The sequence below is a fragment of the Ovis canadensis genome, chromosome 13 (genome assembly GCF_042477335.2).
Source record: "Ovis canadensis isolate MfBH-ARS-UI-01 breed Bighorn chromosome 13, ARS-UI_OviCan_v2, whole genome shotgun sequence".
NCBI lineage: Eukaryota > Metazoa > Chordata > Mammalia > Artiodactyla > Bovidae > Ovis > Ovis canadensis.
The window spans coordinates 85,594,196-85,621,136 of record NC_091257.1 but is presented as its reverse complement, the minus strand read 5'-3'; the positions used below and the strand labels follow the sequence as shown (position 1 = coordinate 85,621,136).

Sequence of the window (26,941 nt, the reverse complement as noted above, 5' to 3'; positions counted from 1 at the left end):
TAAAAGTGAAGTCGCTCAGTCGTGTCCAACTCTATGCAACCCCATGGACTGTAGCCTATCAGACTCCTCCGTCCATGGGATTTTCCAGGCAAGAGTGCTGGAGTGGATTGCCATTTCCTTCTCCAAAACTTCCTAAAGAGACTGCTAATTCTGGCTCCCTAGATCCTGGAGCTAACTTTATTCCTGATCTTTCTAAAAGCTGACTATTCAGCTTTCCTTACGATCCTGTGACTTTTCCTATAGTCTTTTCCTATGTCTCCTTTATCCCTAAATTAGCCCAAGTCTGTATCTATTGCTTGCCACTAAGAGCCTTACCTGATTTCACAAGAATGGTCTATTCTCCATCATCCTCTGTCACCTGGGTTCATTTCAGAGCCAGGAAAGTTCAGGCTCATCACTCACTGTATGCCCACAATTCCCAGGCAAACTGCAGCTTCTGATTCTTTGTTACCATCTTTCAGAAAGTGGCTGTCTTCAGTTTAAAAACCGAAGTTTTCATCTATGATCCCTCTCCACTGATATTACCTATAACGGACAGGGCTTAACCAGGAAAAGAGAACCACTTTAAGTATTTAAAGGAGAGGGAATTTGGGGCTTCCCTGGTGGTCTACTAGTTAAGAATCCCGCCTGCCAGTGCGGGGGACACAGGTTTGGTCTCTGGTCCCGCATGCCTTGAAGTAAAATGAGCCTGTGTGCCAGTACTACGAAACCCATGTCCCCTAGAGCCCGTGCTCTGCAACGAGAGAAGCCGCTGCAATGAGAAGCCTGCGCATCACAGCTAGAGAAAGCCCAAGCATAGCAACGATGACCCAGCAAAATCAAAAATAATAAACCAAATTTTATAAAAGAAAGGAGAGGAAATTCAAGGCATAGATTTGGTTATGTAAGTGATGGAGACACTGGTAAGCTAACCTGAGGACGGTGAAGCAACTCAGAGCTTAACAATGACAGGGAGTCACTGACACACCTAGGACAGAGGGACAAAGATGACAGCCACTCCTGAGAATGCCTCCCATGACAGAGCCGGGGGAGAAACACCCTGGGTATTCCTTTCCTCCTGTTCGCCAGCCTTCTGCCAGCGCCTCCCAACTGTCACCCAGCTGACAGAGGAGCCCGGGAAAGGAAACCCCAGGGTCAGCCCCGCTGTGACAGAGCAAAGCAAGGGGGAGACAGTGATGGGATCTGAGAGCCAGCCGACCTTGGACAGCACACGCTTCGTTATTTCAGTGACTTTTTTGAGAATATGATTTAATTTCCAAATGAAATGAATTTAGCATTTAAATAGCACTTAATAAGTGTTTGTCAGGGTTCAACATGCATGCCTTATTTTCATTCCTTCTTAAGTACAGATCTTATCATACCAATAAAAGTAGAAAAGTGTTCCCTACTGGCAGCAGCTCTGTCTCTTGATCACGGGCTCAACGTAATTAACAAACCCCTTCCTTTCTTTCCTGTTCTCTTTGACTCAAACACTTGTAGGGTCAAGGGATACAGGAGGAAACCCACCACCACCACCAAGAGCAGTTTCTGGCGCTGCATCCTCACACCTCCAGACCCCAAAGGAACAGGGCAGTTACTATTTGGCTGCTTAGTAACACAAATTACTCAGTTCCTCCCCAACCCTCCTGCCTTCTCCTGGCTGATTTCCCCGGCTGCCAACTACAAGGCAGGGCTGGCCTCACATCAGAGGACAGAGAAATGGGCGTGACCACAGCCCAGTGACAAAACAGGGCTTTCTTTTCTTACATCAGGAGTTGTTAAAATGTGTATGAGTAAACATTTGGTTAAGCGATTTATTTTGTTTAACAATTTTTAACTCTAAGAGCAACACAAGCTTGTGATCTGAGCCCTCAGTTTTATCAGTCTGTGTTGTATTACACCACGGCTCCAGCATTCTGTCCAAGCTTACATAACTCTGAGAAGGAAGTTGCGCTGCCGTGTTCGGGCTCAGCCTCCCAGTAAAAGCCAGCTGCCCATCCTCTCTGCAGCTGTAAGAGAATGGTGAGCCACAGAATGAGACAGGGAACAGAAGACATCAGGATCAAGCACACAGGAAGCCCTCAATATTTATTTAAGCATACATAAATGTTTAATGGCAGAGTCAAGGGCAGAGACAATGCTGGGGTCTGAGACGTAGAACTTCCCAGGGTCTCAGTCCTGGGCTCATGTGTCCCAGCTGGAACAAACCCTAGCCCTGCTCTCCAAACGAGTTGCTACATCTTTACCGGTAGTCTATCTGACTAGGTGTGCTTTCCCAGGGACTTCCGGGAAATGAACTTCCCAAGGGAGGTCACGACCTAGATGTCCCACAGACACCTAAAACAAAATGCCAACTCATGAAATTCTTCATCTCTACCCCAGTCTTTCATGTCTTAGGGAGTGGTAGCCCTGCCATTCCTGCATCTAACTGAAAAACTAGGATATCATCCTGGATAACCTGTTTACCCTACCAGCATCATTACACCGCTACCAGCATCTAATGTACTCTATCTCCCAAACATTGCCGGAATCTGACTACTTCTCTCCATCATTATAGTTCAGAATACCTGTTATTTAACATTTCTACTCCATGTCAGCTTTTAATTGATGATTGGCTGCCTTTTCCATCCTGTAGTCATTCATTCATTCATTCGTTGCACGACTGTTTATCGAGCACCCACCGCATGTCAGGAGCTGTTGATACGTGTGTGCGTGCTCAGCCGCTCAGCTGTGTCTGACTCTTTGCAACCCCATGGGCTGTAGCCCACCAGACTCCTCTGTCCTTAAGATTTCCCAGGCAAGAATACTAGAGTGGGTTGCCATTTCCTTCTTCAGGGAATCTTCCCATGGATCAAACCCATGTCTCCTGAGTCTCCTGCATTGGCAGGCAGATTGTTTACCACTGAACCACTTGGGAAGCCTTTGGTGATACAGTGGTAAGCAAAACAGAGTCCTTGTCCTTATGGAACTAACATCCTTATAGGAGTCAGCTGCCATTCCTAAAGCATGAATATCATCACATCTGCTCCTCCCCCAATTTCAAATATATCAGTGGTGTCCCATTGCCATCAGCATAGAATCCAAATTCTCTACTATGCTCTTCTTCTATAAGTCATCTCGGGGTCTCAGTCCTGGGCTCATGTGTCCCAGCTGGAACAAATGCTAGCCCTGCTCTCCAAATGAATCACTACATCCCCCATCCCCTTTGCTTATCTACCCAGTCATGTGGAAGATGACTTTTCAGTCAGTAACTTAAATGCACCAAGCCTAGGGACCTTGCTGGTGGTCCATTGGTTAAGATTTCACCTTCCAAATGCAGGGCTTCCCTGATAGCTCAGTTGGTAAAGAATCTTCCTGCAATGCAGGAACCCTGGTTCGATTTCTGGGTCGGGAAGAGCCTCTGGAGAAGGGATAGGCTACCCACTCCAGTATTCTTGGGCTTCCCTTGTAACTCAGCTGGTAAAGAATCCACCTGCAATGCAGGAGACCTGGGTCCCTTCCAATGCAAAAGGTGCTGGTTGGATCTCTGATCAGGGATCTTGGCCAAAAAACTAAAGCATAGAACAGAGGCAATACTGTAACAAATTCAATAAAGATTTTAAAAATGGTCTGCATTAAAAAGAATCTTTAAAAATATCACACCAAGCCTTTACATATCTTGGAAGATATCTCCCTGCTTCTCTTTGCCTTGCTAATAGCTACTCATTGCTCAGGCCTCAGCTTAGAGCTCTCTCAGTCAGTGTTAAGTTATGTTGGTGACGATGGAATTTGGAGAAGGTGAAGGATTCTTTGAGACCTGATGCCCATCCTGTCCCAACCACTTCTGCTCATTCCTTCTCCCCAAATCTTTCAAAGAAATATGCACCCAGAGAACAAAGCCGGGTAAATGTACAATATTGTGTTCATTTTTCTGAGGTTCTGGCCTCTTGTGCTGGATTGACCCATGTGGAGGATTTCTTTGATCTGAGCTAGAGGGAGACCTAACTGACCTCAGAAGAGTACATTCACCTTTGGAGCGCCCGAGCAGCACCCATTGTAAGAAGCCTAGCACACTGGGGGCAGCAGCTCTGGCAGCAATGACCTAACTGAACTGTCTCTGAAGTAGGATGTTAGCTTGCTTTTCTGAGGCCAGTGTTCAAGCCCTTTTTGTCAGTTCTATGATCTACTTCCAATAGGATCACCATGTCGACAGAAATAATCTATAAACAAATTGGGATGGAAAAGTTTTAGTTGAGTCAAACTGGAGACTAGAGCCCGGGAGACTCAGACTCAAGAAGGGCTTCAATTTTATTTCTCCAAACTCCACAATGAAAGCGGCCACAGGCAAAACCTGCAAAGTCATGTACAACTGTCGGTCAAGAATTAGGATGGGAGGGACTTCCCTGATGGTCCAGTGGTTAAGAATCTACCCACCAATGCAAGGGACACAGGTTCGATCCATGGTCCAGGAAGATCCATGGGGTAGCTAAGCTGGGGCACCCACAACGGCTGAGCCCGTGCTCTACAACAAGAGAAGCCACCAAAATGAGAAGCCTGCACACCACAACTAAGAGGAGCCCCCGACAACTGCAACTACAGAGAGCTCGCACATAGCAGTGAAGATCCAGCAGAGACAAAAACAAACAAATAAAAAATTTTTTAAAGGATTAGGATTAGAATCGGCAAGAAGTAAGGATGCTTGTTAAGCAAGGATTGGTTGGGAGCCAAAATGATTACATAGGTACGAGGGGGGGAAGACTTTGAGACCTGAAGTTGGAGCTGGCGGCTGCTAGTACATTGTTTTGAGAATGGCTGGTGATGTCCCTGAGCTTGATAGAGGTCAGAAAACTCAGGTTCTCAGTGATGCAGGAATGTGTCTGAGATCACATCCACCATGGCCACCCAGCTCCATTTTGGATGCCTGAACCATGGCCATTTTTATTTTTAAATGCCTTCTTTAATAGTTAAAGCAGATGTACAATGCATATTTGACAAGCCAAAAGATAGACTGTTCAAGTCAGCGTAAAGTTCAAGCCAAATCATGTATAAGCCAGAATGACTTCCCCACACCTCATATGGGAAAATGTCTTCCATAAACTGGATGTGGTTTCTATTGTTGCAAACCAGAAACCCTGAATGGTTTCATATCCTTTCTATCTTATCCCCACCATGGAGCCAGTCTCCACTTCCTACCCCAGTGGTATGAAATGGCAACCCCAAGGATGAATATACTGAGCAGGATAATTGCCCAGCAGGTCTTGACTTACCCACCCACCCCAGGCTTTCATTGATGGGTTGGAAACACAGATCTTAAATGGAAACAAATCCAGGCCATTTATCTTCTCAACCACCTTGGAGGATCAGAGGTAGTATTTCAAAAGAGAGCTAATTATAAAGCAGGGAGATTCACCCTTGGCCCTGTGGCCCAGTTAGTATTCTGGCCTGTGGCCCATGCACATTGGCATGCCTCCTATTTGGAGGCAAAGCCAGGGAGAGAGAGAGGAGCTGGACCTCTCCCTGGAGTCCAACAGTTGTGGATGAACAGCAAATGTTTGTTGTCTTTCCAGACATTTCATGGTTCCATGATAAATGGGCACCATTGCTCCCTGCCTCCGTTACTGCCCCATGCGCGTGATCCATTGCCTTTCTGTCTCCATCTCCATCTCCTGGCTTCTCCCTCTGGTGAGTATTGATTTCTTTTACCCCTACTATTCGCTCTCACTGTGTCATTGCTTCTCTCCAGGCTCCTTCTGTCTACCCTACAGCCTCTTCTGCCTGGAGACGTCACTGCCTCATGGCTTCTGCCGGCCATGCTGCTACTTAAGCTGATTCCACAGATCTAAACTTCCCCAAGGAGAGTGTGATTAGGTCTGTGATCCCTATTCATCCAGAGAGTCCTGCACAAGTCCTGTGGCTTATGGCCACTTCGCTCATAAAGACTAAAGAAATGTCAAACACACAGAGTTAATGGATTTCATTCTAATCCAGTATTTCAGACTCAACATGTACAAACCTAAGCCTGTCATCTTCACTCCCAGATCTGTTCTTCCTCCTGTGCTCCTGAACACAGTGAATGTTCTTCTGTAGAGATGTGGTCTTCAAAATGAAGTCCTCACCTACACCTTACCTCTCCAGCATCATGTCTTTCTGCTCCCTCTGTCCCACACCCATCTAATCTTCTCATGTGTTGTGCTGTCCTTAGTCCCTCGGTCATGTGCTACTCTTTGAGACCCCATGGACTGTAGCTCACCAGGCTCCTCTGTCCATAGGATTCTCTGGGCAAGAATACTGGAGGGGGTTAGCCATGCCCTTCTCCAGGAGATCTTCCCAACCCAGGAATCGAACTGGTGTCTCCTGCATTGCAGGCGGGTTCTTTACCAGCTGAGCTACCTGGGAAGCCCAAACTTCTCATATATAATTTTTAACATAAAATCAGCTCTTGCCACCCTCTAACCAATGCTTTCCTTTTAACCACACTCCACACAAGGGTTTTGTTTGGATTTCTCCATCTCAACTTGTATTTCCCTTTCTCTACACAAGAGCTCAGTCTGGAGTGTTCAAACATCTCCCATCTGCTGAACCACAAACCCTTCAGGGCAAGAATGATGATTTAGTGACCTTTGGAACTGATCCAGAGGGGATACCAGCTGCTAAAGGCCAATTTTGCAGTGACCCTGAAAGATTCTTCCCTTAGAGTTCAGTATACCTGACCACCACCCCCATCCCCTGATTCAACAGCTCGTCTTGAAGAGGTGTGGAAAAACTAGGGTCCTGGAGATAGCCAAGTGAGATCGCACGGTCCTTCCTTTGTGCCAGAGATGACTCAGGTGTAAACAGGTTTGCAGGCTCGGTCCCGAGAGCACCTCTCTCTGTAGAGGGGCAACAGCCGAGAGGACGCAGTTACAATCTAGGTGGTCCTTTGCCTGACCTGCCTGGGGCTATGGGGCTGTCTGGCTGCTCTAAGCACCTCTCTGTAGAATGAGTGAATTTTCTCTCACTCTGTTGATTTCACTTGTGATGTTGCAGAGTTTCTGGCTCAGGAGTGACTCAGCTGATTTGCCTTCTGACATGCTTCAAGTGGAGTAGGAGGGGGGAAGAATGGTAGGGGATCAAGTTGCAACCAAAGTTTGAGTCTTATGATCATGAAGAGGCCTGGTCTCACGCCCATAAGACCGTGGAGAAGGCCAAAAGGGTTAGGGTCTAGTCCTGAATTTAACTCCAGGGAGGACAGCGGGGCCTGAGGGAACTCTGCCAGCTCAGGATTTAGAGGGCTGCAGCGTTCACGGGAGAGCCCAGACTCTAGGACTCTCCCAACAAGCCGCCAGACTTAGTGGTGGGGTCCAGCTGATAGGTGATACCAAACAAGAGGGATATCAAGGCTGAGGCAGAAAACAGTCGTCCTGAAAGTTGGAGAAGGAAGTAAACTATTTAAAGAAACAAATCAGAGTGAGATCTATTATCAGGTACAGAAACAGTGGGACGTCCCTGGCGGTTCAGTGGTCAAGACTCTGCACTTCAAACACAGGGGGTCCAGGTTTCATCCCTGGTCCGGGAACTAAAAGTTCACATGCTGGGCAGCATGGCCAAAAAAAAAAAAAAGCCTCTCCTCTGAAAACAGAAGCCAGCCCCATGAGTCTAGGCTCAGGCTGGGTGGGGAGGATAGACCTCAGAAGAACCATCCTCCATTTATCACTCTGTGCTGGGCGCTGGGGGCGCAGAAATGAGTGATGCCCTGGGGGGAATCCCTGTTTGAGTTTAGTGGTGAACACAGACACAGTAAAACTTGGTCAGGGCTAGGGCAGAGGTAGCACCAGGGTTCTAGCACACAGAAGATGAGGCTCTGACTCTGCCTTTTGGGAAAGAGCGACTAGAGGTCCTTCCTCTTGGGAGGACTTGGGGGTCCCTTATAGCGGAGAGGAAGATCTAAGGGTCCTTTATAGTAGAGGCAAGTTGGTAATTAAAGGATGTAAGAGCAATTACTAGGTGGAAAAAGTGAAGCCTGGGTTCTGGCATAGAGATATGTTACAGCAAAGCCTGCTTGGGGCCCTGCCAATACTGAGATGAGGCTGATGTGCTGGGTGCCTATGAGAATTAGCAGCAAATACTGCAGATGTGGATGGAGGAAGCATAAAGGGATGTAGTCCTGGTTATGATTTTGGTGGTCTTACCTACTAATAAAGGCTTCCCAGGTGGCCCAGCAGTAATGAATCTGCCTACCAATGCAGGACACACAGGTTCGATCCCTGGGTAGGGAAGATCCCCAGGAGAAGGAAATGGCTCCCCACTCCAATATTCTTGCCTGGGAGATCCCATGGACAGAGGAGCCTGGTGGGCTACAGTCCATGGGGTCACAAAAGAGCTGGATACGACTTAGCGACTGAACAACAACAAAAAGAAGACCTACTAATAAATATGGATTTTCACACCACAACCCTAGCATCTGACACAATCAAATTACAACTCTTCCTCTTAAGGAGGGAAGATGAATGTTAGCTTTCTCCTGGTTAGTGTGAGTTCCTTTTTTCCTTTAAATGTAGGAGTCTGACTTGGCCTGGCCTCAAGGCAAAAGGGAAACCGAGGCAAGAAGTGGAGGAGGAATTGCAACTCAGTGCGCACTCGGGTGTGCCAGACTCAAACCCAAACTCACAATGTGCTGCAGCAAGGATGCTATGATTGTTGGCCTACCCACTACTGCCCAACTGGTGTTGGTGAAAGAATGCACTGGGGCCCTGGGTGTCGTAGCAGGGTAGAGATTAGGTGGTGGTCAGAAATGCTGGGAGCCTCCCAGGAGGGCACTTGCATGACTGAGAAGGAAGAGCAAGCTTTCAGTTCAGGATTCAGGTAGTCTTTGCTAGCTGTGTGTCCTTGAGCAAGTTACCCAGCCTCTCTGAGCCACCAGCTGTGAAATGGAGATTACAGCACCTGCTTCCTAGGATGGTTTTGAGGATAAATGAGATAATTTTATATGAAAGAATCTGGCACACAATGGATGTTTGGTTAAAGGGGATTCTCTTCTGCTTCTTCCTCATGATTTTATTCAACGTGTGCTGCTGCTGCTGCTGCTAAGTTACTTCAGTCGTGTCTGACTCTGTGCGACCCCTCAGACGGCAGCCCACCAGGCTCTGCCATCCCTGGGATTCTCCAGGCAAGAGCACTGGAGTGGGTTGCCATTTCCTTCACCAATGCACTAAAGTGAAAAGTGAAAGTGAGATCGCTCAGTCGTGCCCGACTCTTAGCGACCCCGTGGACCAGGCGAGAGTAGTGGAGTGGGTTGCCATTGCCTTCTCCAATTCAATGTGTATAAAGGGTTAATTCCTGAATATATATTTATATATTATATATAATAGATATATATAATATATAAAGAGTTTTTTAAATCAATAAGAGAAAGAACACCTCAACAGAAAAACAGGCATAAGATAGAAGCAATTAGTAGAAGAATATGTTTTAATGGCTATTAATCATATATAAATATAATATCAGAGACATACAAATATACATCTACATATATGTATGTACTTCATTAACAAGAGGGCGGCAGGGGATGAGATGTTTAGACAGCTCACCAACTCAATGGATGTGAATTCGAGTAAACTCCAGGAGATAGGGAAGGACAGGAAAGCCTGGCATATTGCAGTTAATGGAGGTGCACAGAGTTGGACAGAACTTAGTAACTGAACAACAATAACAAAAAGGCAAGTTATAACAATAATAAAATATCAGCTTGACAAAATTACAAAACATTTACTCATAAGCACAGTGTGTTTCCTTTCACAATTTATAAATGATTTGTATTCTTTTTCTGTGAACTCCCTATTCATATCTTTTGCCCGTTTTAGTGATGCAGTATTGCTCTTTTCCTTATTGATTCATAGGCACTTTATATCGGTTAGATTTTAGCCTTCCCCTTCCCTTCCCCAGGGGATCTTCCCAACCCAGGTAACCATATGTGTTAGTCATATGTATTACAAATATTTTTCCAATTTATCATTTATCTTTTGACTTCACTTCCGGTATTTTCATTGTACAGAAGTTTAAAATTTTTTTATGCAGTCCAAATTACCAGTGAGTGTTTACCTTTTTGGCTTGACAGGAGGATAAAGTTTCACAGTACACAGCAGAGGAAAGAAAGGCTCTCCCTAACATGAGATAGCCGGTTTAGGGTAGCATGGATTGAGATTACTTGTGTAGCTCTTCCTAGTCTCTCTCCTAGTCTCTGACTATAAATGTTTCTTATGATGTAATCTTCTTACGAAGACTTGGCTTCCCATGTAAGTGTGAGCCCGGGACCTAGCTCCATCAAAAGCTGTTTTTCCCGTTGAAAATTAATCGTCTATGATCTGGTTTATACATTGGTCTAAAGAGTTTGGTTACTGTGAGTCTGCCCTAGAGGAGAAGCTGTTTTCTGTACTGACAAATCAGGTTCTTGAGCTGTACATCTGAGAATCAGAGTCCGATTTGAATTAATTCATCCAGACCTTTTTGAGAAAGGTCAGTCTTACCATGTTCTCTTGGAGATAATCTTCAACATTTCCAGTGTATGCAAATACCTTTCTTAATAATAAGTACCTTTCTTAATCGTAGAAGGCAAATCTGCCAGAAACCCCATAACTAATAATAAGTAATAATCACACTTACCCCCTTATTAAGCACTTTTTAGCTGCCTGGCACTGTTCTTGGCACACTTAATGGACTAGTTAATAGCCAGAACATTTCTATCGTGTCAACAATATTAGTTTCTAATTTACAGATGAAGAAAATGGGACCTAGAGAAATGGAGTAACTTGACCAAAGTTTACTAAGTCAAAAAGTGGTGCTGTCAGGATTTGAACCCTGGACCATCTGCTTTCCTCTGTGCTTATGTTGATTGTATACGACCCTGTCTTGAATTCTCCCTTTAGCTTGAAACTGAAAAGTGAAAGTCGGTCAGTCGTGTCTGACTCTTTGTGACCTCATGGACTATACAGTCCATGGAATTCTCCAGGCCAGTATACTGGAGTGGGTAGCCTTTCCTTTCTCCAGCAGATCTTCCCAACCCAGGGATTGAACTCAGGTTTCCCACATGGCAGGCGGATTCTTTACCTGCTGAGCCACAAGGGAAGCCCAAGAATACTAGGGTGTGTAGCCTATCTCTTCTCCAGGATATCTTCCTGACCCAGGAATTGAACCAGGGTCTCCTGCACTGCAGGCAGATTCTTTACCAACTGAACTATTAGGGAAGGGATCTTTACTATAATCTATAGTCTATATTTAATATAATCTTTACTATATTCCAAAAACAAATTGATAACCCTTTCCCCACTAATTTCTTACTTTCCTTCTGAATTTTCAGGTCTCCAGCACTAAATCACATATGTGGGCACCTTGGAAGTAACACACAGGGACTATCAGCAAAAATATTCTTCTTTAAAAAAATATTTATTTATTTGGCTGCACCGGGTCTTAGTAGCGGCATGTGGGATCTTTAGTTGTGGCATGTAGGATCCAGTTCCCTGACCAGGGATCAAACCCAGACCATCCTGCATTGGGAGTATGGAATCTTAGCCACTGGCCCACTAGGAAGAGGGGAGAGAGTGTGCCCTCAGTAGTGCCCAGCTCTTTGTGACCCCGTGGACTGTAGCCTGCCAAGTTCTTTGGTCCGTAGATTTTTTTCCCAGGCAAGAATACTTGAGTGGGTTGCCATTTCCTACTCCAGGGGATCTTCCCCAGCTGGGAATCGAACCCCCATCTCCTACACCTCCTGCATTAGCAGGCATACTCTTTTACCATTGAGCCACCAGAGAAGACCCGCCAGGGAAGTCCCTGCCAAATCCTTCCCGGAAAACGTGGACTTCCATTCTTCCACTAGCTCTGTGGCTGCTGTGTCAAATTTAAAATACAGAGTTTCTTGTGCATTGCCTCTGAGCCAGAAGACGCATCAAAAGGCTGACACATTCCATATGAGATCTTAGGCCTCAAGTAAAGTGTCCCTTACTGGTTTCCAAAGTACTGCTTTAGCTCTTTATTTTCCGAATGTGAATATAGACCTTTATTTACCGGCTTCAGATGGTTTTTAGTAATGCTCAAACAGCTAAAATTGACCAGTCTATAATTGAATTGAGTTATTCGGAGGACATAAAAATACTTGGCAATTTTGTTTTAAGTAGTGCTATTTTTATGAAGGCTAGAAAACATTTTGTAGACAGGAAAGTGGAAAATAGAAAAGGAGAGCACATTGTGCTGTGGGAAGAAACAAGAGAGAAAAAGCTGGGGGAAAAAGAAGGGAAATCAGTAAGTGATCGTCACTTACAGTTGCCAGTCATTGTGCTAGATGCTCCATTTATAGCGTCTTATTTAACCTCCGCAACCGCCCCAGGACACAGATTCATTGCATCCGTTTTGTGGATTAGGAAATAGGCTCAGAAAGGTTAAGTAACTTGTCCAGTTCATGCAGCATGGGGATTCGAGGGCCCTGCACACAGAAAGGAAGCAAAGATGACAAAATTCAAACTGAAGCCCAGCAGATACCCGAAAAGATCAAAGTGCAACTAACTAGAGGTGAAGGAAAGGATGAACAGAGGTTCCTCTAGTCACTAGAAGAGGTGTGGCTTCTGCCTCTGCCAGCCTGAAGCAGGGCAGGGGCAGATGGCTGGAACTGCTGCTGATGGAGGTTGAGATGGAAGATGGCTAGAGGGCCTCAGCAAGTCAGAGAGCTTGCTGTTTCCAGGAAAACTGAGTGAGCAGGACCTGAATTAAGGCAAAGATGTGTTGGACCTGGCACAGAGAAAGGGGCCCTATTCCTCTCTAGGATAGAAGACTGGCTCAGAGTGTGGCTCCTCTCTTTTGGAGGAACATTCTTTGTCGAAATCTTCTATTAGGAAAGCCAAACATGGGATTTCCTTGACGGTCTAGTGGTTAAGAATCCGCCTTCCAATGCAGGGGGCTTGAGTTCATCCCTGGTCAGGGAACTAATATCCTACATGCCACGAGGCAACTAAGCCCATGCCACAACTGCTGAGCTCATGCACACTCTAGAGACCACATCGTTATTAGGAGAAGGCTGCACACCACAGCTAGAGAAGCCCCTGAATGCCGCAACCAGAGAAAGCCCATGCATTGCAATGAAGACCCAACACAGCCAAAAAGATTTTGCCATTGTGTTATCAGTAATACTTCAGCAAACCAGCAAGATCTTCTCTGGTCATATGAGTAAGAAGGATGCAAGAAGGTTTCAGACTATTCAGAAAGGTACTTACTAAAAAAAGCCCCACATTTTCTATGTGCCAGGCATGACTTAAGAGATGGAGATAAAATGTTAAGTCCAAATACCATTTGATCCTTGCCCTTTGAAACTGCAGTTTAGTGGAGGAGACAGATACTAATCACATGATCATACAAATAAATGTAAAATTAAAATTTTAAAAGTACTCCAAAGGAAAGATATACAATACTATAAGAGCTTATAATCAGTAAGGCATCCTCGAGAAAGCAATGCTTGTGTTGTGATGCAGGGAATGAGTAGAAGTTAATTACCTGAAGGAGGAACGTGTGTGCTTGTGCTAAGTTACTTCAGTCATGTCCAACTCTATAACTTTATAGACCGTAGCCCAGCAGGCTCCTCTGTCCATGGGGATTCTCCAGGCAAGAATACTGAAGTGGGTTGCCATGCCCTCCTCCAGGGCTCAAAACCATGTCTCTCACGTCTCCTGCATTGGCAGACAGGTTCTTTACCACTGCCCTACCTCGGAAGCCCCAAAGGAAGAGTATTAAGAATATTACATTCCAAACGGAGAAACCATCAAGTGCAAAAGTCTCTTGTTTTAAATGGTTCATTCTGAAGAATGGAGAGTTAGTGCAAGATCAGGACGTTGCACACTTTTTACAGGCTATCTAGATTGCTCCTCTTCCAACTGGAAACTTCCCTAACAGCCACAAAGTCCACATTTCAGGTCAATGATAGTGCTTCTGTCTTTAAGCATAAGATGCTTTCAATTTATGCATGCATCGCACATACAAGTACTCACCCATCCAATCAGATCTCCAACCAAGTATCTATTCATCTATTACCCATCTGTATATCCATTTAATCACCCATCGTACCAATCATCAGTCCATGCATCATCTACCCATTCACCAGACAACCATCCATCTATCCAAGTATCTACACACCCACCCACATTTTATCTTGCCATTTGTTTGTATATCCACTATCTGTTCACCCTCCCACCCAGCTATTCTCCATTCATTTCCCCATATGTCCATCAATTTGTTTATCCATTCCTGTAGCCTATATTCATTTATCTCTCCATAACATAATAAATATGTTTGATCTCTACCCTTGATTCCTGACACAGAGCTCCTAAATCCCTTGGAATTTCCTGGGTGATTGAAAAATCTTTTGTTCTCATAAGGCAATCCTGAATAGCTTCAGAATGGGGCTTCCTGGTAAAGGGAAATCAAGCCATGATTAGAAGCTTGGAACTTTGAGCCCGACCCTCCATCCTCTGGGGAATAGAGAAGGACTGGAGATTGGATTGATCAATCGTGCCTACGTGCTAAGTCACTTCATTCATGTCCAACTCTTTGCAGTCCCCTGGACTGTAGCCTGCCATGCTCCTCTGTCCATGGGACTGTCCAGGCAAGAATACTGGAGCGGGTTGCCATGCCCTCCTCCAGGGGATCTTCCCGACTCAAGGATAGAACCCGTGTCTCCTGCATCTCCTGCATTGGCAGGTGGATTCTTCACCACTGAGCCACGTGGGAAGCCCAATCAATCATGCCTACAGTGATGAAATTTTCATAAAAATCCCTGAGGTATGGGGTTCAAAGAGGTTCCAAGTTGGTGAATGTATCTGTGTTCTGGGAGGGTGGCACACCCAAAACTTCACCTGGACAGAAAGTCCCGTGCTTAGGACCCTTCCAAACTTTCCCTATATACCTCTTCATTTGGTTGTTCATTTTAGCCTTTACAATATCCTTATAATAAACTGGTAAACAGAACTAAAGTATTTCCCTGAGTTCTGTGATCCATTATAGCCAATTATCAAACCTGAAGAGAGAGTCTTGGGAAACCATTATTTATAGCCAAGTTGGATAAAAGTGTGAGTAACCTGGTTCCCCTCTATTGTGATTAACATTGAAGGTGAGGGGAGTAGTCTTGTGGGGATGAGTCTTTAACCTTTGGGGGATCCAAGCAGTTAGTGTCAGAACTGTTTAATGTGAGGGGAAAATCCACATGCTTGGCGTCAGAAGTGTTGTCAGAGACAAGTTTCCTTTTATCCTCTTCTCCAACAAACCAACCAACCTTGTATTCATGTATGTATTCACTGATGGCTCAGACTATAGAGAATTTGCTTGCAATGCAAGAGACTTGGGTTCGATCCCTGGGTTAGGAAGATCCCTTGGAGAAGGGAGTGGCTATCCACTCCAATATTCTTGCCTGGAGAATTCCATGGACAGAGGAGTCTGGTGGGCTACAGTCCATGGAGTTGCAAAGAGTCAGACATGATGAGCACCTAACACTGTGCATCCACCCACCCTTCCATTCATCCGTTCATCCACCCGTCTATCTGTATACGCATCCATTTTTATTGGTGCTGTGACAAACCGCCACAGAGTTAGTGACGTGAAACTACACAGAAGGATTTCCCTGGTGGTCCAGTGGCTAAGACTCAGTGCTCCCAATGCAGGGGGCCCTAGGTTCGATCCCTGGTCAGGGAACTAAATCTTATATGCCGCAATGAAGATTCCACATGCCACAACTAAGACCTGGTGCAGCCAAATAAATAAATATTTAAAACAATGATAGCAACACAGATTGATTATTTTATAGTTTTAGAGTTCAGCAGTCCAAAATAGGTCTTAAGGGGTTAAAATGAAAATGTGGTTGGAACTTCCTTGGAAGTCCAGTGGTTAAGACTCTGTGCTTCCGATGCAGTGGGCACAGGTTCCACCCTGGTCAGGGCAATAAGATCCCACACGTTTCATGGTCCAGCCAAAGAAAAAAATGGGTAAAATAGCAGTACTTCTGGAGGCCCTCGGGAAAGAACGTGTTTCCTTGTCTTTTCCAGCTCCTAAAGACCACCTGCATTCCTGGGCTCCTTCCTTAAACTTTAAAACCGGAAGCCTACCATCTTCAAATCTCTAACGCTGTCCCTTCTGCCTTCTTCTAAGGGTGCTTGTGATTACCTTGGGCCCACCCAGATAATCCAGGATAATCTCTCCATCTCAAGGTCAGTTGATTAGTAAGCTTAATTTCCCTTTGCCATGTAATCTAACATATTCACAAATTTCAGGAATGTTAAAATATCTTTGGGTGCCATCATTTTGCCTACCACATAATATATTCACTTATGCATTCATTTATCCATCTGTTCTCTAGCCCATCTTTGTGTTCATCCCCAATCCATCAGTTTGGTTACCCACTCAATCATCTAATATCTGTGCACCCACATGCCTATCTACCTATCTGTTCATCCATCCATCGTACACTTATTTATCCATTTATCCAACTAAATCACTCACTTGCCCACCACCCATTCATCTGTCATATCAGTCATCCATCCTAATTTCATTATATCCGTTTATCCATTCAACCATCCATTCCTCCACCAATCGGTCATGCATCATTTTTTTCATTTTACATGCTCTGCTTTATTGTGCTTCACAGATATTTCATTTTTCCATGCATCATCTTCACTATCCAACCACCCATCTAATCATTTATGAACTACCCCTATCTACCTTGTCTTTTCAAATTAATTAAATACTACCCTTCCAAGACCACATACTCTCTCTCTCTTACACACACACACACACACACATACACACACACACACACCACTATTTGAACATACTTACCAAAACAGACCATCTTACCTGAATCTTTGCCATTTGCTTTCAACCACTCATGTTTTTCTGATCCTAACTCCCAAAGACTTGGAGCCCTGGTTCCTAATCCTGACTCAGTTTTGCCTGTCCTTTGTACTTGCTCAACGTCAATGGGTCTTCCAGGAATTTCACTTTGTTTACAGAGCCCTGCCTGTGTTGACTCTGATCTGCCCTTGTCCTTGTTACACCCAGAAGGAGTAAAGAAAATAAGTGATCTTGCAATACATGAGCATTTGTGCAAGGAAGGTATTGGATCAAAGTTGTGTCTCAGTTTTTTTTCTGCTGTACTTCCCTGTGACCCTGATGAGGAGGTTTGGATGAAACCTATGCTCCTCACCATCTAGGTTGATTTTTCCCCCTAGGGAAGTAAGACAAATAGTATTGAAACTATTTATGGTAAAAGTGTTTTGGGAAAAAAAAAAAAAGGCCATTTAAAAATTTCAAGAATTGCCATTATATAAGGAAAAACTAAATAAATCTGGCTAACTTTATGCCTTAATATTTATTTTTAAAATAATTTTTGACATGTACACACTGCCTTATTTATTTATTTATATTTAATTTACTTAATTGATTTATTGCTCTCCTGGGTCTTCACTGCTGTAGGCATATTCTCTCTAGTTGCAGAGAGCTGGGGCTGCTCTCTAGTTTCTGCGTGTGGGCTTCTCATTAAAGTGTCTTCTCTTGTTGCAGAGCACAGACTATAGGCACATGGGCTTCAGTAGTTGCAGCAAGGCTCAGTAGTCGTGGCTTGCTGGGTCTAGGGCACATGGGCTTCAGCAGTTGTGGCACAGGGTGTCAGTAGTTACAGTTCATGGGCTCTAGAACATGGGTTCAATAGTTGTGGTGCATGGGTTTAGTTGCTCCGAGGCAGGTGGGATCTTCCTGGGCCAGGGATCGAACCTGTGTCTCCTGCATTGGCAGGCCATTCTTATCCACTGCACCATCAGGAAAGTCCTGGCTAACTTTATTTTTAATGTTTTGCTTTCCCCACAGACTTTTGCTCCATAAATACTAGTAATATGTTGAGAAAGCTTATGCTACTGAAGCAAAAGCATTAATAGCGGTGATAACTATAAATAATCACTCTTTCACCAACACCATCATGATTTATAGTTGTCAGAACTGGTAATGGTCTTGCACCTCAAGTGGAACCACGGATAAGGTACCCCAGTGCTCAGCTAAAATGCCACCCCTGCTCTGCTGCTCAGGACAGCACATCAGAATACAAATGAATATGAATGACATTATTATAAGAATATATGCTCCCATTTATTTATTTTTTAAAAGGTAAATCATTTAGACTGTGTGCCTTTATATATGAGCAATGACAGATTGCTTGCCATATACTGCATAACTGGCCATGTCAAGACGTGACACTGAGAACCATGGCTAAATGAATGCTAGATTCCTGTATAGTTTTAAGGTCAACAGTTCATCATGGGTACATATTTAAACTGGAATGAAATTATCTGGGCAAGTCTTGGTAGCCCAGCTCTTCTCGTGCAAATGTTATTTACTTGTTGGGTAATCAGAAGGCAGAAAACCAGGTACTTCTTCGTGGAATTCAATGGTAGCTCTTTAGAGGACAACTGTTTACACTTCTTCAAAACTGTTCAAGAAAAGTTTAATGAAAAATGTGCTGCTATCCAAGAGTATTTCAGAAATGCATGAAGAGAGGCAGTGTCCTGGCAATTCTCTATGACCGATGGGCAGTCTGGTCTGGGAAGATGTCACACCCTAGCAGTTGGAAGAGTCCATGGACCTAACTCAAAAGACTTTGGAGGCACTGACATTTCAACAACATGAGGACATTGGTTTATAAATATGCGCTCTGATCATCGCTAAGACACATGCAAATTATACACAATGGGTTTATACTTGATGTTTTGTGTAGAAAATGCTACACCTGGAATCTTCAATAATGATTCTTGGTTTTATGCCAAAGCTCTTTCAGATGCTGCATCTCATTTGACCCTGATGACACCTTGAGAGATTGCCTAGACAGGGCATTATTCCCATTTTACAGATGAAATGACTACCTCATTGCGGTCACTGTCAAAGTCAATGTCTGGAGTTGGCAAACAGGTTTCACACTGCAAATCCTTCCCACTTTCGTGCTTGTCAAGTCACTTCAGTCACGTTCGACTCTTTGCACCCTGCAGACTGTAGCCTGCCAGGCTCCTCTGTCCATGGGATTCTCCAGGCAAGAATACTGGAGTGGGTTGCCATGTCCTTCTACAAGGGATCTTCCCGATCCAAGGATCAAGCCCTTGACTCTTATGTCCCCTGCATTGGCAAGTGAGTTCTTTACTACTAGCGCCACCTGGGAAGGATGGGAAGAAGGATGGGAAGCCCATCCTTCTACTTCGCCCTACCAAGTAGCAGGGACAGTATAAGGGCTTGAATCCTTGCATGTGGGGATCGTTGAAGGACATCTTGGAGGATATCTACCATGTAACACGGAAACTAATTAATTTTTAAAAATTGTAGTGCTTTATATCCAGGGTGAAAACAGCAATTTGTTTATTGTCAGTTTGCAAATAGTCCTCTCTCTAAATTAGTCAGTAATGCTACGATAGAATTTCGTACATAAGGGGAAGGATTCCGAAGCAACTTGAGGCTTGGTAAAAAGCTTCAGCTTGAGCATGTTTTTATGGCTAGAATGGTCTAACTGTCCCTGCAGGAAAGTACACTGCTGAGCGAGAATGAAGGATTTATGGAACTATTTCAGGGTAGGGTGATCAGTGTTTTCAAAAATCCTGCCCAAGAACATTTGAGGTGTGACTTTCCATAAATCATGGTTACGGAAAGTGAGCACAGTCATTTATATGTATAAACTCAGATTTTAAAAAAAAATCAAAATAGTAGCAGTGTCATACCTGGCTGAAAGAGCTCTACAACACTTTAAGAGTTAAATCAGCCCAATTAATACATGAGGGATGGAGGCCATATATATCAGCAGAAGTCACTCAAAAAGACAGAGGGTCCCTCAGGCCAAAAGCAAGAAGGATAGAGACTGACTTGGGTCAAATCAATAGAACTGATGTTTCAAAAAAACAAGTCAACAGAACAGGGAAGGTCTATACAGAACTTAGGAAAATGGGGGTCAGAGGAAGGAATGTAATTAACAATTAGTTGAGCAGTTACCAGGTGCTGAGTAGTAACTGGTTGGATCTCCTTGCAGTCCAAGGGACTCTCGAGAGTCTTCTTCAACACCACAGTTCAAAAGCATCAATTTTTCAGCGCTCAGCCTTCTTCACAGTCCAACTCTCACATCCATACATGACCAGTGGAAAAACTATAGCCTTGACTAGACGGACCTTTGTTGGCAAAGTAATGTCTCTGCTTTTGAATATGCTATCTAGGTTGGTCATAACTTCCCTTCCAAGGAGTAAGCGTCTTTTAATTTCATGGCTGCAATCACCATCTGCAGTGATTTTGGAGTAACCCCCAAAATAAAGTCTGACACTGTTTCCAATGTTTCCCCATCTATTTCCCATGAAGTGATGGGACCAGATGCCATGATCTTCGTTTTCTGAATGTTGAGCTTTAAGCCAACTTTTTCACTCTCCTCTTTCGCTTTCATTAAGAGGCTCTTTAGTTCTTCTTCACTTTCTGCCATAAGGGTGGTGTCATCTGCATATCTGAGGTTATTGATATTTCTCCCAGCAATCTTGATTCCAGCTTGTGCTTCTTCCAGCCCAGCGTTTCTCATGATGTACTCTGCATATAAGCTAAATAAGCAAGGTGACAATATACAGCCTTGAGGTACTCCTTTTCCTATTTGGAACCAGTCTGTTTTTCCATGTCCAGTTCTCACTGTTGCTTCCTGACCTGCATACAGGTTTCTCAAGAGGCAGGTCAGGTGGTCTGTTATTCCCATCACTTTCAGAATTTTCCACAGTTTCTTGTGATCCACACAGTCAAAGGCTTTGACATAATCAATAAAGCAGAAATAGATGTTTTTCTGGAACTCTCTTGCTTTTTCAATGACCCAGTGGATGTTGGCAATATGATCTCTGGTTCCTCTCCTTTTCTAAAACCAGCTTGAACGCCTGGAAGTTCATGGTTCATGTATTGCTGAAGCCTGGCTTGGAGAATTTTGAGCATTACTTTACTAGCGTGTGAGATGAGTGCAATTGTGCGGTAGTTTGAGCATTGTTTGGCATTGCCTGTCTTTGGGATTGGAATGAAAACTGACATTTTCCAGTCCTGTGGCCACTGCTGAGTTTTCCAAATTTGCTGGCATATTGAGTGCAGCACTTTCACAGCATCATGTTTCAGAATTTGAAATAGCTCAACTGGAATTCCATCACCTCCACTAGCTTTATCCGTAGTGATGTTTTCTAAGGCCTGAAGAATTAATACTTTTGAACTGTGGTGTTGGGGAAGACTCTTGAGAGTCCCTTGGACTGCAAGGAGATCCAGCCAGTCCATTCTGAAGGAGATCAACCCTGAGTGTTCTTTGGAAGGAATGATGCTACAGCTGAAACTCCAGTACTTTGGCCACTTCATGCGAAGAGCTGACTCATTGGAAAAGACTCTGTTGCTGGGAGGGATTGGGGGCAGGAGGAAAAGGGGACGACAGAGGATGAGATGGCTAGATGGCATCACCGACTCGATGGACGTGAGTCTAAGTGAACTCCGGGAGTTGGTGATGGACAGGAAGGCCTGGCATGCTGTGATTCACGGGGTCGCAAAGAGTCGGACACGACTGAGGGACTGAACTGAGCTGAACTGAACTGAGTAGTTTGTATGAATGCTTTAATTCATGCATGCCCGTGTGCTCAGTCGCTTCAGTTATGTAGGACTCTTTTTGACCCCATGGACTGTACCCCACTAGGCTCCTCTGTCCATGGGATTTTCCAAGCAAGTATACTGGAGTGGGTTGCCATGCCCTCCTCCAGGGAACCACGTCTCCTGTATTGGCAGGCGGATTTTTCACCACTGAGCCACTGGGGAAGCCCAGTTTAATTTATACAACCTATTATTTATACAACAACCCTATAATCGAAATCAAAAAACTCTAAGTAACTTTCCTAAGGTCACCAGTGGCAGAGCTGGAATTAGAATCAGATCTTTTGGTTTCCAAATCCTGTGGACTTAACTATTCTTATCCAGTTTCATCCTGGGGAAAGTGCTTTTGCCAGACCAGGACACTGCCACTGACTATACATTTTTTTTTTTAATATTTACTTTTATTTATTTACTTGGCTGCACCGGGTCTTAGTTGCGGCATGTGGGATCTAGTTCTCCAACCAGATGAAAGCTGGGCCCCCTGCATGGGGAGTGCAGAGTCTCAGCCACTGGACCACCGGGGAAGTTCCTATATGTGTATGTGGTTTATGGTTAGTCGCTCAGCTGTTGACTCTTTATAGTCTTTTAATTCTTCTTTGGGCATTACCTCCACACACCATGGGTCACTGGCATCTTCTCAGTGGCAGATCATAGGCACATGATTTTGAGCTGTAAGGAAGAACAGAGCTGATGCTGCCCACTCTCCTCTCTTAATAGATGATATCTGTGAGTTTATTTTTGCAAACTGCCATGAACCCCTCTCCACCAGCTCTGGGGAATAAGAGCCATGGTTTAGCAGGGGAATTCCATTTTTGGCAATTGGTGAGAGTGACTCTAAAGAGATGCTGTTGATTTTCTTAGGTGGTTTGTTGTATTTGTCATGGTCTAATCAGAAAACAAAACATTCTGAGAGGTTAACACACAAGGACTTCATCAGAGGACAGAGAGGTCTGCGACCAGCATTGCTTATAAATGGGCTTAGAATTTTTGCAAGGGCAGCACTATTGGAAATAAGTGTATGGCCTCATAAGATATTACTTTGAAGGACAAAATTCACTGGGAGTGATCATCCTGGTACACTTTGTGTTAGTCACTCAGTTGTGTCCGACTCTTCGTGACCCCATGGACTGTGGTCTGTTAGGCTCCTCTGTCCATGGGATTCTCTAGGCAAGAATACTGGAGTGGGTTGCCATGCCCTCTTCCAGGGGATCTTCCAGATCCAGGGGTCAGACCTTGGTCTCCTGCATTGCAGGCATTTCTTTACCGTCTAAGCTACCAGGGAAGCCTGATGGTATACTTAAGATCTCAGCTAATGGGCAGCTTTACTGACCTCCTTAGTCAAGGCATTATCCTTCCAGCACGGGCTCTCATGGAACCATGTGCCCCTCCTTTATGGCACTTACTAGTGCTACTACGTTTTACATTTGTTTGCACATTAGTTGACTAACAACTGTCTGCAAACTCCACAAAGGCTGAGTTTTTGCTGCATTTTAAAAAATGAATTTTATTATTTATTTATGTTTGGCTGTGCTAGGCCTTTGTTGTGGTCTGCGGGTTTTCTCTAGCTGTGGCAAGAGGGGGCTACTCTTCATTGGGGTGCGTGGGCTTCTCATTGGCTTCTCCTATTGCAGAGCGCCAGCCCTGGCACAGACGGGCTCAGTAGTTGAAGTGCTGGGTCTTTGTCTCTTTGCGTGGGCTTTCTTTAGTTGCAGCGAGCAGGAGCTACTCTTCGTTGGGGTGCATGGGCTTCTCACTGCAGCGGCTTCTCCTGTTGCAGCGTGTGAGATCTGGAGCATGGACTCAGTCGTTGTGGTACAGAGGCTTAGTCGCTCTAAGGCACGTGAGATCTTGCCGGATCAGGAATCAAACCTGTGTCCCTGTACTGGCAGGAAGATTCTGAAACACTGGACCATCAGGGAAGTCCCTGTGCTGCATTTTATTCGCCACTGTATCCCCAGCACCTATTTATAGTGCTTGTCAGTTGCAGACAGTCAGTGAACGTCCTTTCAATGTATGCATTCAATTGTAAGCATCGATCTCCTTAGATATCTATCTACCCAAGATAAATGAAAACATATGTCCGCACAAACACTTGTAGGTAATGTTCATAGCAGTGTTATTCATAATAGCTCCAAAATGGAAACCATCCAGATGTCCATTAGTTCATGAGTGGGTAAGTAAAAGATGGCATATCCATACAAAGGAAGACTCTGCAGCGATCAAAAGGAAGAAACTAACAATATATTCTACAACATGGGTGAACCACAAAGATACTGTTTTAAGGGAAATAAGCCAGACACAGATGACAGTATAGTGCACTATTCCATAAATACGAAATTCTAGAAAAGGCATGACTGTAGAGACGTAGTCAGGTCAATGGTTGCCTGGGCCTAGGAGTGGGAGTGGGAAGTGACTGCAAACAGGAAGAAGGAAACTCCTGGGGGTGATGGAGATGTTCTAAAACTGGATTGCGGTAAAGGTTACACAGCTATATCCATTTACTAAAACTCATTAAACTGTACACCTCCAGTAGGTGAGTTATATGGTATGAGAATTATCCTGAATAAAGCTGTTACAAATGTTTAGAATCAGTCTCCTTATTTGGTCATTTTATCCTAACTTACATCCTGGGAATATTATTTCTGTGGGACATTGTGCCAGAGACCGCTAATTGAGTCAACGGTTTAACGACAGAACCTCAATTATTTTATTAAATTATAGTTGATTTACAATATTGTGTTTGTTTCAGGTGTACAGAAAAGTGATTCCGTCATATATATATATATATATATATATATATATATACACCTTTCAGATTCTTTTCCATTATAGGTTGTTACAACGCATTGAATATAATTCCCTGTACTGAAGAGCAGGTCCTTGCTGTTCGTCTGCTTTGTATATCGCAGTGTGTGTCTGTTAGTTCCACACTGCTAATGTATCCCTCTCCCTCTCCCCCTTTCCTCTTTGGTTTGTTTTCTATGTCTGTGAGTCTATTTCTGTTTTGTAAGTAAGTTCTCTTGTGATATGTTTTAGATTCCACATAAGTGATATTATATGATGTTTGTCTTTCTCTGACAAACTGACATACTTACTTCATTTGGTATGATAATCTCTAGGTCCATCAATGTTGTTCCAAGTGACAATATTTTGTTCTTTTTTTTTAACGGCTGAGTAATATTGCCATATATATATAGTGTACATCTTGTTTATCCATTCGTCTGTTGATGGACATTTAAGGACCTTGATTTTTAACTTGACCTATGGCCAAGTGAATTAAAAAATATAAAAACACCATATTTCCCAGCCTCTTCTGCAGCTTGGTGTGGCCATGTGACTGAGTTCTGGCCAATGAGATGTAAGCATAAGTGATGTGTAGTGTTTCCAGGAAGGCTGTTAAAGGGCCATGACTCAGCTTTAATTTTTTTCCAATTTGTCTTTCCTTTTTCCATCCAAAAAAAAAAAAAAAAATGGACTGGTGTTCCAGCAGCTATGGACCATGAAGTCACCTGAGGAGTGAAAACTAAAGATGGTGGAGAAAAATACTGAATCCTGGGTTGCTGACGATACCCCAGCGCTCCAGGCTTCTCTTGAAAGGGCTGCTTCCTAGATTTCTTATGAGAAAGATAAAAATAAACTCCAATGTTGAAAAAAAACATTATTGATTTGGGTGCCCTGGGTCTTAGTTGCAGCATGCAAACTCCTGGTTGAGGCATGTGGGATCTAGTTCCCTGACCAGGGGTCAAACCCATGCCTCCTGCATTGGGAGTTGGAGTCTTAGCCCCTGGACTGGCAGGGAAGTCCGCTCCACTGGGTAGTTTTGCATCTGGCCAGCAGATGAGGATGGGAGAAGAGTTTGGAGGATCACGTAGGAAGTTTTAGAGGATGCTTAGAAATGAGATATACTTTTATTACTTCTGTCCTGATTCCATTAGAGCTCAGTCACAAGGACCTATCTGATTACTAAGAAATGTAGTTTTGCTGTGAGCCTAGGAGGAAAACAAAGTGGGCTGGGCAAAGCGGCCATTTCACAAATATATAAGCAAGAACAACAGAGAAGCTCACCATCTAGGAGGACTTCCCTGATGGTCCAGTGGTTAAGAATCCGCCTGCCAATGCAGGGGACCTGGGTTCAATCCCTGGTTTGGGAGGATTTCACATGATGCAGGCAACTAAGCCCACAGGCCACAACTACTGAGCCTACGAGCTGCAAGTGCTGAAGCTCTTGCACTGAGAGCCGGTGCCCCGCAACAAGAGCAGCCACCACACTGAGAAGCCCTCGTGCTGCAACTAGAGAGTCGTCTGCAGACAGCAACGAAGACCCAGCGCAGCCAAAAATAAATAAACAAAATTTTTTAAAAAGAAGCTCACAGTCTAAAAACAGACAAGTGAACGGAGGCGGAAAGACAAGAGAGAATGTGGTCAGGCAGGATGCAGCTCATGTTCGTGGAGCTGCTGTCACAAAGTTCCAGAACTGTCGGAAGTCCTTATGTGGCTCCCCTTCAGAGCTCCTAAAGATTGCTTTCTTTGTAAACAAGGATGTACTCTACGGTACAGAAAGTCGTGCATCACTGGTGTCACCCCCGCATCAGAACTCCAGGACTTCTTAGCAGCAACCACATCTGTCCCTGCCAGCTGCTGTAGCATCCAGCTCTGCAAGGGCTACACCTGACTCCACGTAACTGTACCCCAATAATTCTTTGCCCCGTGGCCCTGCTGCACACTCCTTGACACCAAGTTTTGGGGCCACTCCAGAACCCCACTTGGCACTTAAGCACAAACAACTGGAGTGAATAAGGAATCATTCAAGATGAACTGGTAGATAAGTTTCCTTCCAATTCACCTCCCACAGGCTGTACTGAGTCTCATTTTATGTGGCTTCTGAAAGGACAATCCCTTGAGTGGGAGCCATCAGCAGCACTTAGAGAAGGAGATGGACAATTATCCTGGCACTGGTTCTTTCCTTTTCCCTGCCTTCCTCCTTTTGCCTCTCATTCCTGCCCTACAGAGTCAGGCTCTGCATTCTGGAAAACCCAGGCTAAGATGTCTCCATGGATGGATACAGCCAGAAGACACTTAGCTGTCTGGGTTTCCTTGCCAGCCTCTGGATACTGCAGAAGCATTTTAAGGGTCTGATTCCACACACCTTGCTCAGTTCTACAGACCAGATTCTTCGAAGGTCAGGACTGCTGCCTCTCCTGAGTACACTGACCAGATCTTTCCTTTGCTTGTACCTGTATCATTCATTTGTGAATCAATCATGCCCTTCTATTGATTTCTTGTTTAGTGATATAACATTCGTGTCTTTGCGTGT

General features: G+C 44.3%; 1 long non-coding RNA gene across 1 annotated transcript; it reads right to left on the bottom strand.

Moving 5' to 3' along the window:
- Positions 1–1,767: 1,767 nt before the first annotated feature.
- LOC138417921 (uncharacterized) lies at positions 1,768–16,884 on the bottom strand. Its single transcript, XR_011248339.1, has 4 exons — positions 16,816–16,884; positions 13,471–13,643; positions 12,248–12,409; positions 1,768–1,988 (listed from the first exon to the last, which is right to left on the bottom strand). It is a non-coding gene; the product is annotated as an uncharacterized lncRNA (long non-coding RNA).
- Between the last annotated feature and the right edge of the window lie 10,057 nt (positions 16,885–26,941).